General features: G+C 38.1%; 1 long non-coding RNA gene across 1 annotated transcript in view; it reads right to left on the bottom strand.

Annotated features, from left to right (window-relative positions):
• Positions 1 to 12,544, bottom strand: part of LOC108402214 (uncharacterized) — a 158,448-nt gene that overhangs the window by 87,104 nt on the left and 58,800 nt on the right. The window contains exon 2 of the long non-coding RNA XR_012130259.1: positions 6,667 to 6,778. This is a non-coding gene — a long non-coding RNA (uncharacterized lncRNA). The remainder of the gene's footprint in view (positions 1 to 6,666; positions 6,779 to 12,544) is intronic.

The following is a 12,544-nucleotide window of genomic DNA, read 5'->3' as shown; positions in this document are numbered from 1 at the left end:
TGCTCTAGGTGAGAGGAGAAGGAAGGTGCTGATAAATTTTATCTTTTGCTTTCTTGATAAAAGGGGACAATGGCAATGACTGTTAGTTGTCCTGAGATCATCCAATTCCTTTATTAATGATATCCTACAAGTTTTGGCTACAGACCACATATCCAATCTCCTTTCCAGCTACATGTGACCAACTAACTGAGCTCTGACCAAAGGTACATGAGCAGAAGTGGTCCATGCAAATTCTGGATCACACTCTTAAAAGGAATGGGAATACCTTCTACTTCTTACCCCTTTCTTGCCAGGGCCCAGAGAATTTCAACAATTAGCCTCAAATACATTAGAAAACAGCAGCATTTTGAGATAAGAACGTTAGGCCTCCTTATTTTTAATCCATTGCTCTTTCTATATATGACACTCATCGAGGTCTTGGAAACCTCTGCTATAATTCTATATACTATATTCATTATGTTAATATTATAAGATCTTTTTAATATGATGTCATTTTTTCAAAACAATAACAAGATAAATTCATGTTATTATAAATGCATAGACCATGGCATTTGGTTATAAGCAAGATTAATTAGTGGATCAACTGAGTTTCTTACCCTGTATAGTTAAGGACTACATGCTAACTCCATGGTGGTTTCCCTCTTCAAGAAGCAGGTAACACGAGATTTGGACAGTTGCTATGACTAGGAACAGAGGAGACAGAATAGTGGAGAGGCAGAACTTCAGGCATTGCTCCATGAAAGAGGGTTTCTCTTAAGGGTAGGAATGTGAAAAAGTGATTGCCTTTTATTCTGTACAATGTAGGAGTTGGCTAGCTCTAATTTATGTAAACTAGTTGAAGTAAGCATGACATACACAGACATAAAGACAAATGAACACTGACAGTGTAATTCATAAAAAGATTAGCAAGGACTCAGACATCATATCTGAGAGAGCTCAGCTCACTTTGTAACTAGTTGCTGGGAGTTTTTTAAGAAAATATCTAAAGAGATTTCAAAATACAACACAATTTTATTTCTTTAAAAACATATAGCTATTTCTTCTACCATCTGCCATGCTCAGATTCATACCACATTATAAAATTATTTAATGCCCTAAAATATGAAAAAAAAAAAAAGAAAAGAATGAGAAATGAGATATGGGACTCCCTGACCAAGGGGTCTACTTATGACCTCCTATCACTATTCTTTTTTTTCAAACTCTAGTCTCCAAGCATTGTTTCTTCCACTCTCTCCCTATTTTTCTCTATTCTCTCTCCTTACTTCAGTTCCAATCCATTTTAAAGCCTCTTTGGCTAATACGTTAATTTCCTCTGTCACAGTATTCATGCTGTATTCCATCTGGCTGCCCATACTGGCTTTCAGTTACTCAAATATGCCTCACTGATTCCCACCTCAAGGCCATCGCATCTATTGCTCCTCTACCTAGAACACTCATGTCCCCAAATTCCTTCAGTCCCCTCCTCCTTCACCAAGCTAGTTCCTCTCCATTCTCCAGATCTCTGACTACACATCACACCAGGAAAGCCACACTTGACTCCAAGCCTAAGTTATGCCTCCTAAACATACTGCATCCTTGTAAACCCATGACATGTAAAATTAGTTATCAAGTCTTTTTATTAGTTCATAACCTCCACTAAGGTGGGTACCAGTTCTTTCCTGGTCATTGCTGAGTCCCCAGAACGAATTTATCATTTGATGTATGTTAGACATTTGATAAATATTTGTTATATGAATTAATAAAACAAAGGGAAAGAGATCCCATACATCTAGCTGGGATGAACAAGGAAGGATTTATAGAGGAGGAAGCTTGTAAGATAGGCTTTGAAAAATGGACACAATAGTGAGAGACAGTGAGACTAGTTGGTGCTGAGGCTTAGGGACAAGAAAGCTAGTGGGTGCTCAGGGATGAGTGGACAGTTCACTATAGTTGTAGAGTGGGACCATAATGGGAAGGAGGAAAGGATTAAGTTGGAAAAGAAAGTCAACACAATATAGGGGAGGGACTGTGCTGAAAAACAATACTTAATTTTATAGTTAAGGAAGAGACATTGAAGGAATACTGTACATAGCCTAAATGAAAGGGAATGAGAATGCATACAGAAAACTGGTTCATTAACTCAGTAACAGTCCAGGGAAGGAATACAATAAATTGGACAGCTGACTGCCGGAAATAAATGGAAAAGAAAAACAGTAATAGAAAGAATTATATGTTTAAGTGTATCCTATGGAGAAAGACTAAAATATTTAAATTATTTGGGAAAGGGACTTCTGGCAGAAAAATAGCTGAGTAGGAAAGCAAGGCAGAAACTTCCTCCCACATACACACCAAGGAAGCAACTACAGCAAAAACAACTAACCCTGAAAATGACCTGAAGCCTGGAGAATAGACCATCTATACCTGGTGAAAAAGAGAAGACCACATGGATTAGGGTAAAGCGGCATAGCTGGAATCAAGTGGGACCGAAGCCTCCCCAAAACCCAGCCCAGAAATGGGAAGAAGAGGAATGCAGCTGAGAAGGGATAAGCACTCAGAAACTCTGCATACTTGGCCCTGGAGAACTGCTCTGGGAACACGAGTCCACAATACATCATGCTTTGGTGATCAGCAGGGCTGGACACCAGGAAGAGCTGGAGCACTCTGGGAGACTGAGACTCCTGCCACTTGTGAAGGACAAGCACGTTCTGTCATCCCACTGAGACTGAACACTTCCCAGGAGAAAGAGCAGGTGGACAAATCTCCCACAGCCTTCTCACAGCCCAACTGGTTGGGTCCTACAGGAGCAGCCCTGACTGCTCCATCATCCTCACTGGAGGCTTAGCCTCCAGATGCTTCTCTGAACACCTGCCCACCCACCCACGTGTCCCACTGGGTCCAGCAGCAGTCAGACATTGCTGCCTGACAGAGAAAGACTTTGACACCTGGCATGTGGAGGGAATTTTTTGCAGCTTTCCTAGCCCTCCATCAGTCCAACTCAGAAGATGTGTGTGGGGGCTTGCTCCAAATGCTCCTTTGCCTTTGTGGGTTGCCCAGATTCATGCTGTACTCCTCTGTGCACCCGCCCTGCCTACCCCATTAGCTGAGCAGCATCACCGTCGCTGAATGGCAGGCAGAGGGCATCCCTGCCCACAATGATCCCTGCAGAAGCACAACTTACAAAGAGCCTCTGTTGACAGAGATCAGCCACTGTCAGCAGATGTGCACAAAGGTGGCCCCACCCACAGACCACCAATAGCAACTGCAGCTCCACTGCACAGGAGAACTGTCACAGTTGAACAAAGTCTTTGGTTTGGGATGGGTGGGTGGAAAGTTGGGGGGAATAAAGGGGAATAAAAATTCTCAATCATATACAAGTTGGTCATAGGGATGGTAGTACAGCATGGAGAATATAGCCAATGATTCTGTAACATCTTCCTGTGTTAACTGATAGTAACTGTGCTAGTTAGGGAGAAGATTTAATAATATGGGTTACTGGTGAACCCTGTGTTGTACATTGAATCTAACATAAAATTGTATATCAACTATACCTCAATTAAAAATATAAAAAAAATAAAATGAGTAGAATGGTAAAAATAACAAAAATTAAAAATTAAATATTTAGGGGAGACAAGCAAAAGAGGTAAGCTCCTGTGCCTCCTGAGGTTTCTGTGAGAATAACTGGAAAAATTGTGAAGCCAGGGAAGTTAGGATAATCTGGATTTAAGGGATGTGAGCGGAGGGAAATGAGTTTATTTTGTAACATTATTGAGCTAGATTTTAAAAATATTAGTCTAGAATATAGTATTCTGGGGTGAACATGGTAAATCAGGGGCCAAAGATTAATACAGACCTTCTGCTCTAGTAAGATTATATAGCTATTATTTCTGGTAATTCCCTTAGTCTGTTCACATGCTTTTGTAACAGAGTGTGCTTCAAGCCATATGATAAACACAATGTGTCTTTCTGGGGAAATAATTGTACAGGAAATTTAAGTTTGACCACCAACCAACTTACTCCCATTCCCCAACTTAAAAATAGTTTTGTTAAAACAAACAGCAATGTGTTATGGAAGAGAATTCAAGATTCACATGGATTTTTAGGTGACATTTTCAAATTCAAAGTTATGTCAGGCTTGGCAAACTGCTTTAGGGTCTATCTTCCTTGTCCCAATCTCTCCACTCCTCAGTTCAAGTTTATTTTTCTATTTAAGCTGTCTAAATAGCTGTGCATGTCCATATACCTAGTAAGTGGTATATATAGCAAGAATTTTAAACCATTTCTCTTCTAGAACCTGCACTCTTCACTATATCCTACTTAATAATGTAATGGTCTTTGAGTTTTAGTTAATATTATATTTAGCATCACTCAAAAAGTAAATGACAATATAAAGCAAAATACTACTGGCAAATGGTATTTTTCAATTATGAACTAGCAGGGTCTCCATGAATGCAATCAGAGCAATGATTTTTCACAGTCTTGGGAGAGAGTGAAGATGGTATCATCAGAAGGATCAGTGTGGTTTCCTAGTCTGCTCACCATTAATTTGAGGGTATGCTAAGCATTCTTCGTAGGCTCAGTCCAGCCTTCAAACTTTTAAAAACACAGAGCTAACGTCATTTTCCTGTTCAAAACCTGGAAAGCACAATTTAGAAGTCCTTCACCATTTGGTTCCAAACTACCCCCAACAACTTAAAACTCATAAAATCAGCCCCAAATACACTGGACTTTCAACTAATTAGTTAGTTAATACAAGTAGAAGTCTTCCTGAAAAAGTAACCTTACGGCTAAGACTTCAAGAGTAAGGATTGGTCAGATTAAAGGGGTAAACAGGCTGGTAGGGAGAGAGTTCCAGGCAGGAACATGCAGAAACAATATCATGTGGGAAGAAAGAGCCAGGCCCACTGAGAGAGTTTAGTGAAGGAAGGATGCAGGGAGATAAGGCTGAGAAGCAGATAGACAGAGACAGAAGCCTTCCTTCTAGGCTAACAACAAAGGGTTTTGAACAAAGAGTGATATGCTCAGATCAGATGCGCATTTAAAGTTCACTCTTGATACCACTTGGAAATCATACCACCACTACTACTTCCAGATGTACACTGACTTCTGCAGGTAAACGTGGAAACTGGTTAATGGATTAACTTAGCTGATTTGCAGTTTTGAGTGATCAGATTTTAAAATACAATAATTAAAAACACAAAGGTTTTCCTTTTAAAGTCTCATATTATGTTTTTATATACTTTAGTATCCCAAATAAGCAAATTACTTTGGAGTATTCCATTTAAAAAATGTTGCTCAATGCATGAAATGTGGTATTACCGCATTGCCAAACCACTTTATAATCTTTTGGGAAAAGTGCTTATTTAAATACATAACTATGATTAACGAATACAGAATTATATAATCACCAAGAAAAGTTAGTAAGAGTTTTCATAACAGTCTCTTGGCTTTTCCTCTGCTGATACTGGCACCAGAGAAATTAGGTTATAGCTATTGTTTCTCTGTGGCTAAAGAGACATTTCCAAGTACAGAATGAATGGAGTTCTTTCAGAGGCCTTGCAAATGGGCTGTGGCCCCTTTTTATGCATAATGGGCCCCAGCAAGGGTATTTAAAACAAAGCCAACATTTACTTTTTAACCCATTGACAAGTTCCTCAGATTTTAAAGACATTCCACACACTGGATTTATTTAGGTTTATCTGTTCTTTCACCACAATTTCTATAGAAGAATATTAAGGATGCCAGACAGTCTCTCACTCAAGAAAGGCAGCTGATTTTTTTTAAAAAACAAACAGGGTAAATCATATGTTGTTTAAAACTTAAATTACAAAGGACATAGGAATTTCCAATAGACCAAGCTTGACACAGTGACATGAAATAATACCATCTGAGGGAAAAAAAAGTGACAGCCTGATGGAAAGAGCAAATCCCCGTGAAAGGAAAAAAGGTGAAAAAGTCATGTATCTTTCAATAAACCTAATATTTTTGTTACTGTTGCCCCTAAATACATCAGGTCTTCATGAGCTATTTTGTTACTGATTTTTTTTAAGACAAGGCCCTACAACAGTTAGGAAAAAAGAGGTTATAACCCACTTCCTCCACACCCTCTTGATACTTACCATCAATCCTTGCTGTGGTCTTGGCTTATGCAGAGTATTGTCTCATTATGACTGGATTATGAAAAGTCAAATAACTGTCATCAACAATATAATATCAAATTTAAAGTCCCATTTTTTTTGTTACATGTACCCATTTTGTCAGCTTGCTCTTTTTTATGGTTTAAGCCACAGAACAAACTCCTGAAGGTGCCACGTCCAGAGCTGGCAATGTAATGGAGAAGTAAACAGCAATCTAATGCTTTGGTTTCAGAACAACATGGTCAAAATATTTTAATGTACGAAGAATGGAATTGTATATTACTTGACCCACAAGTTCAATATTTAAAGGTTCACTAGTATTTTTTCCTACCTTAGCAAGAGAACTAATTTATACCTAGATTGGCCTAGGGATGGATCTCTCCTCAAAGTAATTTGCATGTTGAACTACAAAGGATACACAGAACCCAATGAAAAGAGAGTAATGAGGTAAAAGGAGAGAGGTTGTTGGCATCTGCTTGAACTTTAGCTTTCATTCCTGATGACAAGGACTAGGGCCTGGCTGAGGAAGCTGCGTCCTCCGCACTTCACTCACCAGCAGTGGATCAGTATTGCTCCTTCACATTGTGTTCTTTTGAAGCACTTGACAGAAACTCTTCTTAATGGAGATATTAAAGATTAAAGAACAATTCTGAGACTGAATCACTCTGGAAAAGAAGAAAAGAAAGGATATTGTGTAAGTATCAGGTGAAACCATCTCTGACAAGTCCTAAAAAAAAGGACAGCTCCTCGTTTCCTACTCTCTTCAAGGGCTAAAGGCAGCAGAGAGATGATTTTGCAAATTAATCCTGTCATGTTTTCATTAAGCAAATATTTATTAAATGTACCACATATCCAGACTTGCATTTGTATTATACAAATACTGTGTGATGACTGTGCATGTATTTTAAGCATTTTATTACATAACAATATTACATAATTACAGTGGAAATAACCCCCTCTTAGGTTGTGAAGAGGATAAAATGAGATAATAAGTATAAAGTGCTCATAAGCTAGCCTGGTGCATTGTAATTGCTCAGTAAATGGTCACTATTATTATTGCTGTTATGGAAGCTGTTTATGTAAAGCTTTATTTCTTGGTCCAGCTAAAAATAGCTTTTGATAAACCAGAGGTTAAATAGTAACTCGGAGATTTGAGTAGGATCTGGAAAAAAGGAGAAATTTTTGATCCAGAAGAAGTATTTATAATATTTTAAACTACCCAAGACTTAGATTTCCTATAGGTTCCTTAGCTTCTGTAGTTCATGAAGAGATTTGTACTTCTGAGAATTTAGTCTTTGACACTGAATTAGGGAACTTGAATCCTGGTCCCATGACTTAATCTTTCTATATCTTAGGCTTTCTCATGCGCAAAATGGAAGAAGTGATTCTACCTACACTTCAGGGTTGTTGTGAGGATTAAGAAGACAGTACGAGTAAATGTTTAAAGCAGTGCTTGGAACATACTAAGTGTCAAACGTATCTTAAATCACTGCCATTGTTACCACTGAATGGCAAAATAGGCAATTGGGAGATATGTCTCATTCCTGAGGTTATCTTTGCTTTTCTCTACTCTTTGGTGTGTAAGAGAAATTTAATTTCAGTTATTCCATAACTGAACATTCCAAAACATGAGGCAAATACTAACCTTCCTATTTATAAATTGGGGGATCTCTTAATACACAATGGTTGCAGAAAACTAGTCACACCATCATGGGCTGAAGAAAAGAAGGGGAAGCCAGTAGAAATGAAGCCACCTTGTTCACCTTGTATGGACCACATGGCCTGTCTTGTCTGCCATCTCTGCCTTTCTCTGTCAGTGTTCTTTCCACTTCCTCTGCTTCCTCATTATGGCTCCAGTCTTGGTCTATAGGACTTCTAAGTCAAAACTCACTCATCCATTTGTGTGGGGGGTTTTTGTCTCTAAATCCACGTTGTTGAGAGGGAATCTTGGTGTCTCTGTCTGCTTTTGGATAGATTCCTGTGGTAATACTTGGTTTTTGTTTGCTTATCCCATCTTCTCTCTCCTTGCATCCTCTTAACAACAATTTCTGATTAAATAAAACAAAACAAAACCTATTTTCTAGTCACAGGATTGGACTCTTGAATCAGGTTGGCTTAAAGAGAATCTTAGGAATCTGAGTCTTGCGTAGACGTGCCTGGGACAAAGGGCTCGTGAGCTCTTGATCCTGGAGTTCTCAGAGCTGTCCTGGGCTTGCTCGTTCAGGGATACTTCAGTTCCGTGAGCTACTGTAGTAGTTCTGTTTAAAGATGGTCTCTGTTTCTTAAGCACTTTTCTGTTTCTTAACTAAAGACCCTCAGTGACTGAGTTTCCTCTGGGGAATTTAATCAGCTCTGGCCAACCAGGGATTAGGTCAAGCCCAGTTAAGCTGGAGGAGATTTCATGTGCAGCAGTAAATTGTTATAGTTACTATAGGAAAAAATGGGCTATAAGGAAAGAGACTTGGGTCTATATCTTCTACAGTCCTAACAGGATATAACAAACCTCACTTAATTAAATTCAATTTAAGCCACCAGGCATTATAATTACGCATTCACTATGTAAGCATTCAGGAGATATTTACATGGGCAAAGCTAAGTCTTTGCTCACAATGCCCAGTCTAGTGGGGAGGATTATATGTACACATATAATTGTAATATAAGGCAATGTAGGCTGATTACTGTGATAAAAATGAAATAAGAACAGAGAGAAAAGAACAATTAATTTGGGCTATGGGATTAGCCAAAAAAGATCAACCTGTTGAGAGACTCAAATATCATGTTGCAAGCCACAGACTCAAGGGAGAAAGGATCCCCCTTTTCAGGAGCTATGGCCCTTTGAGATCCTGAGTAATACACAAACAGGAAAAAAAGGTCTCCAGGCTCATAGGCACTTGGGAAATTTTATTGCTTTCTCACTATTCTCTTCACTTAGGCACAAGTCTAAATAGAGGTCTATAGTGGCAGAACTCCTTTCCCACAACAAAATGCTTCCCTCTTCCCTAACACTGGTTCTGGGCTGGAAGTATCCAGGGCCCTATTTCCCTGCCATGTCTGAATTATCTCAACAAGGAGAAAATTTGGATTATGACACCCACACCTTTAAAGTGGAGGAAAGTAAGTCATTTTTACCCAGATCTTGAATCTGGTAATTCAGCACAGTTCTCACCACAAAAGTATCCAACAATCAGACTGAGTATCCATTGCATCAAGGATACCCTGACTACCAGTTGTAACCCCTGCCTCCTCACCTCTACACTGGCCCTACAAGACTGAGATTCTGACCTGGATGTAGCCCTTTTCACCTGAGAGTTGATTTTTTAAATCCTTGACAGTCTTCTCTCTGGTTATGATTCTGGAGTCTGGACCATGTCTTCTAAATCTAGTCCAAAATGCAATTCTCTTAGATCCTAAACTGATATCCTCCTTACTCTGGAGCAGGAGTTAGCAAACTTTTTCTACAAGGGGCTGGGTGGTAAATATTGTAGGCTTTGAAGGCCAGAGTGTCAGTCATAAATCCTCAATCTGCCATTGCAGCCATAGATGATACTTAAACAAGTGGGTAGGGCTGCATTCAAATAAAACTTTTACAAAAAAGAGGCAGTAATTTGGCCCCTGAGTGTAGTTTGCAAACCTCCTGCTCTTGAGCACCCTTATCCATGCATTTGGTATTCTTTACTACCATGATCCATCTGGTTGAGAGATGGCTTACCTCAGTCTTTCCCAATCTCCCCTTTATTTGCAAAGTCTAGAATGATTCACTCCACAATATCCAAGGTGCCTGTGCACCTTACGAGCATACTCAGTTCCTGGCATACTCCAGAGCCCACTATGAACACTTACATGTACCTGTCTTTCCTTCTAGAGTCAAAGTGAAAAGAGAAAAACCAGAAGTGGTGGTTTCCATACAGTTATTAGCAATTAGATAACAATAACAACAATGTAAAATAACTTAAAAGGCTTTTTAAAAAGTAACTACTTCTTGCTTCTGGAACAAGAAGGGAGAAAAGTTATGAGGCAATAATCTGTTATATTTTGCAGGGAGAAAAACATTATATATATATTCTCACACACACACACACACACACACACACACACACACACACACACACACACACACATATCTGTTATATACCTTGGCCAAAAGCAAGGAAAAGTGGTTGGTTACTCCCTAGGAAGTGGAACAGAAAATGAGGCTCATAAAAGTTCAACGAGAGTTCCTCATACCTGTGCTGTGCAATTCCTGCTTGTCACACTCACCTTGAAGCAAAGGAAGATGTACTGCAATTCCAAGATTAGAAATCTGAATATATTTTTTCAATAAAGTTGTTAAATAGAGTGATTAATATAGTGGACTTAATAGGATGTTTTAAATGGCCTAAAAATGCAAATAAGAACTGCCATTCAGTTAAATGCTAATGGAGTGGACATTTTTCTGATTTTTCCATCTGACATCCATTCTTCTTTCTTCTGATAACACTACCTATATTTTCCTTTGGGGAATCATGCTTCCCATACTTTCTACTTTCTGTCCTGACTCTTTGGAGGAGCTGAAACCCTCCCTAATTCCAGAGGTGAGTACGTGACCTAGGTCTAGACAATCAAAATAACAAATGTCCCCAGACCAATGATTGTTTCAGGAATGTAAAAGCTGATTCAATCAGAGTGAGGCCAGGTCTTTTGTCTGTATTTCGAAGGAGAGTTGCTCTTCCTAGTTTAGATTTTGTAGATTAGATTATTTTCCTAGATTAGATTGGAAACTGGTAAAATATGAATAAAGAGTTACAGGGATCCAATATTACAAGAACCTTTATAATAAAGCAAATATCAAGAAAAGCAGGCTGAAAAAAAAAAAGAACAGGCTGAAGAATGCAGCAAGATCAAGTCCTGAGAATTTGTTTGAACACTTAATATTTTAGTAATGAAAGCTAATTGATTTTTAAATTTTTAGCCAGTTTTCTTCTTTTTCACTCCTCTCATTTTCCTCTAGATTTGTGACTGAGAGTGCTAAAACAACCTATTTTATGTTAGCCAGTATATAGATTTTTTTTTAGCACACAAAATAATCATATGGCTTGGTATAATTACTCTCATTTTCAGATCAGTCCACTGAGGAACTGCACAGTATGCCTATGGTCATTTACCTAATATGCTTCAAAGCCATGATTCAACCTCAGGCCAATCGAACTCCAAAGCAGGTAGTCCTCACTACTCCTTGCTCTTAGCAAACAGGGTTCCAAAAGGACCAAGCCTTGAGGTTTCAACAGCTCACATCTGCTTATAATGCAGGGGCCATATCTGCGTTAAAGGACTGATGTGATGGTAACACATTTGCTCTGGCCTGTGATGTGAAAATAAATGATTTACCTTTGAAAATGTAGTGATCCCTTGACCAGGCCACCAGTGCCTTTTAAAATATTAATGAAATGATTGTCATAGACAAGTGATTTATAAGAGATATTTCTTTGAAGAAAATTGCATTTTCCACTTTTAGCCTTATGTCAGGTGTATGTCCAGGAAAAAACTTATATACTCATTTATTCTACAACAGACAAATAGAGATATTTAGACATTTAGAGCATACCAGCACTAAGCCTGGCAAAGATATAACCATACTGAGCTGCCTAGAACAAAAAAATTGGTATAGATAGCCCATCTTAACTTAATAGGCTTATGTTCTCAGTATCTGCCTAAAGTTAATATCCTGAGAGTCTGACAATGTAATTAATACTTTCCCCTACATGTGAGACGTCATAGGGAATCACTTTTTTCAAAGGCATCAGAGTCTGGGAGACAGTACCCAATAAACCTCTCTTTGTTTCTTCATAGAATAAGGATGATAATAATAGTACTATGATTATTTGTACCCCATCCTCTCTTAAGTTCCCCAATTAAATGGACTACTGACTTACTATGTGGTTTTTAAGTTTGAATACTTATAGATTTGATTTTAATAGACTACTATTCACTTTTATCTCTCTCATGCTCTTTCTCACACACATGCATATAAACATGCAACACAAATTATCTCCAAAAATGAGCAAGTTGTAAATACATGCCCAACGTTATAAGGTAAATGCTCTTTTGTCAGACATCAACCAAAAATTATTACTGTATAAAATGAATAAGGAAATATATCAAGATAGATTCTGTTATAAAAATATGCTGTTTTAAAATATCTCTTTTTAAATTTTTTATTAAAGTTAATGTAGCCTTGTGGCTTATATAAGTTATAACAAAAAGGATGCCAATTATCTTGAACACTTATCCTGAAACACCATTTTAAGTATGATCACTTCAGAACAGTGACATATTATCATATAAGTAATGTTATATTGTGCGCACACATTCTGCTTTTTAATTGGGTCATTTGGTTTTTTGCTATTGAGTGGTAGGAGTTACTTGAATATTTTGGATATTAACTCTGTATGGGA

Source organism: Manis javanica, chromosome 4, assembly GCF_040802235.1.
Source record: "Manis javanica isolate MJ-LG chromosome 4, MJ_LKY, whole genome shotgun sequence".
In the NCBI taxonomy this organism is placed as follows: domain Eukaryota; kingdom Metazoa; phylum Chordata; class Mammalia; order Pholidota; family Manidae; genus Manis; species Manis javanica.
Note: the sequence above shows the minus strand (reverse complement) of the source record. Positions and strands in the feature narration are given on the sequence as shown.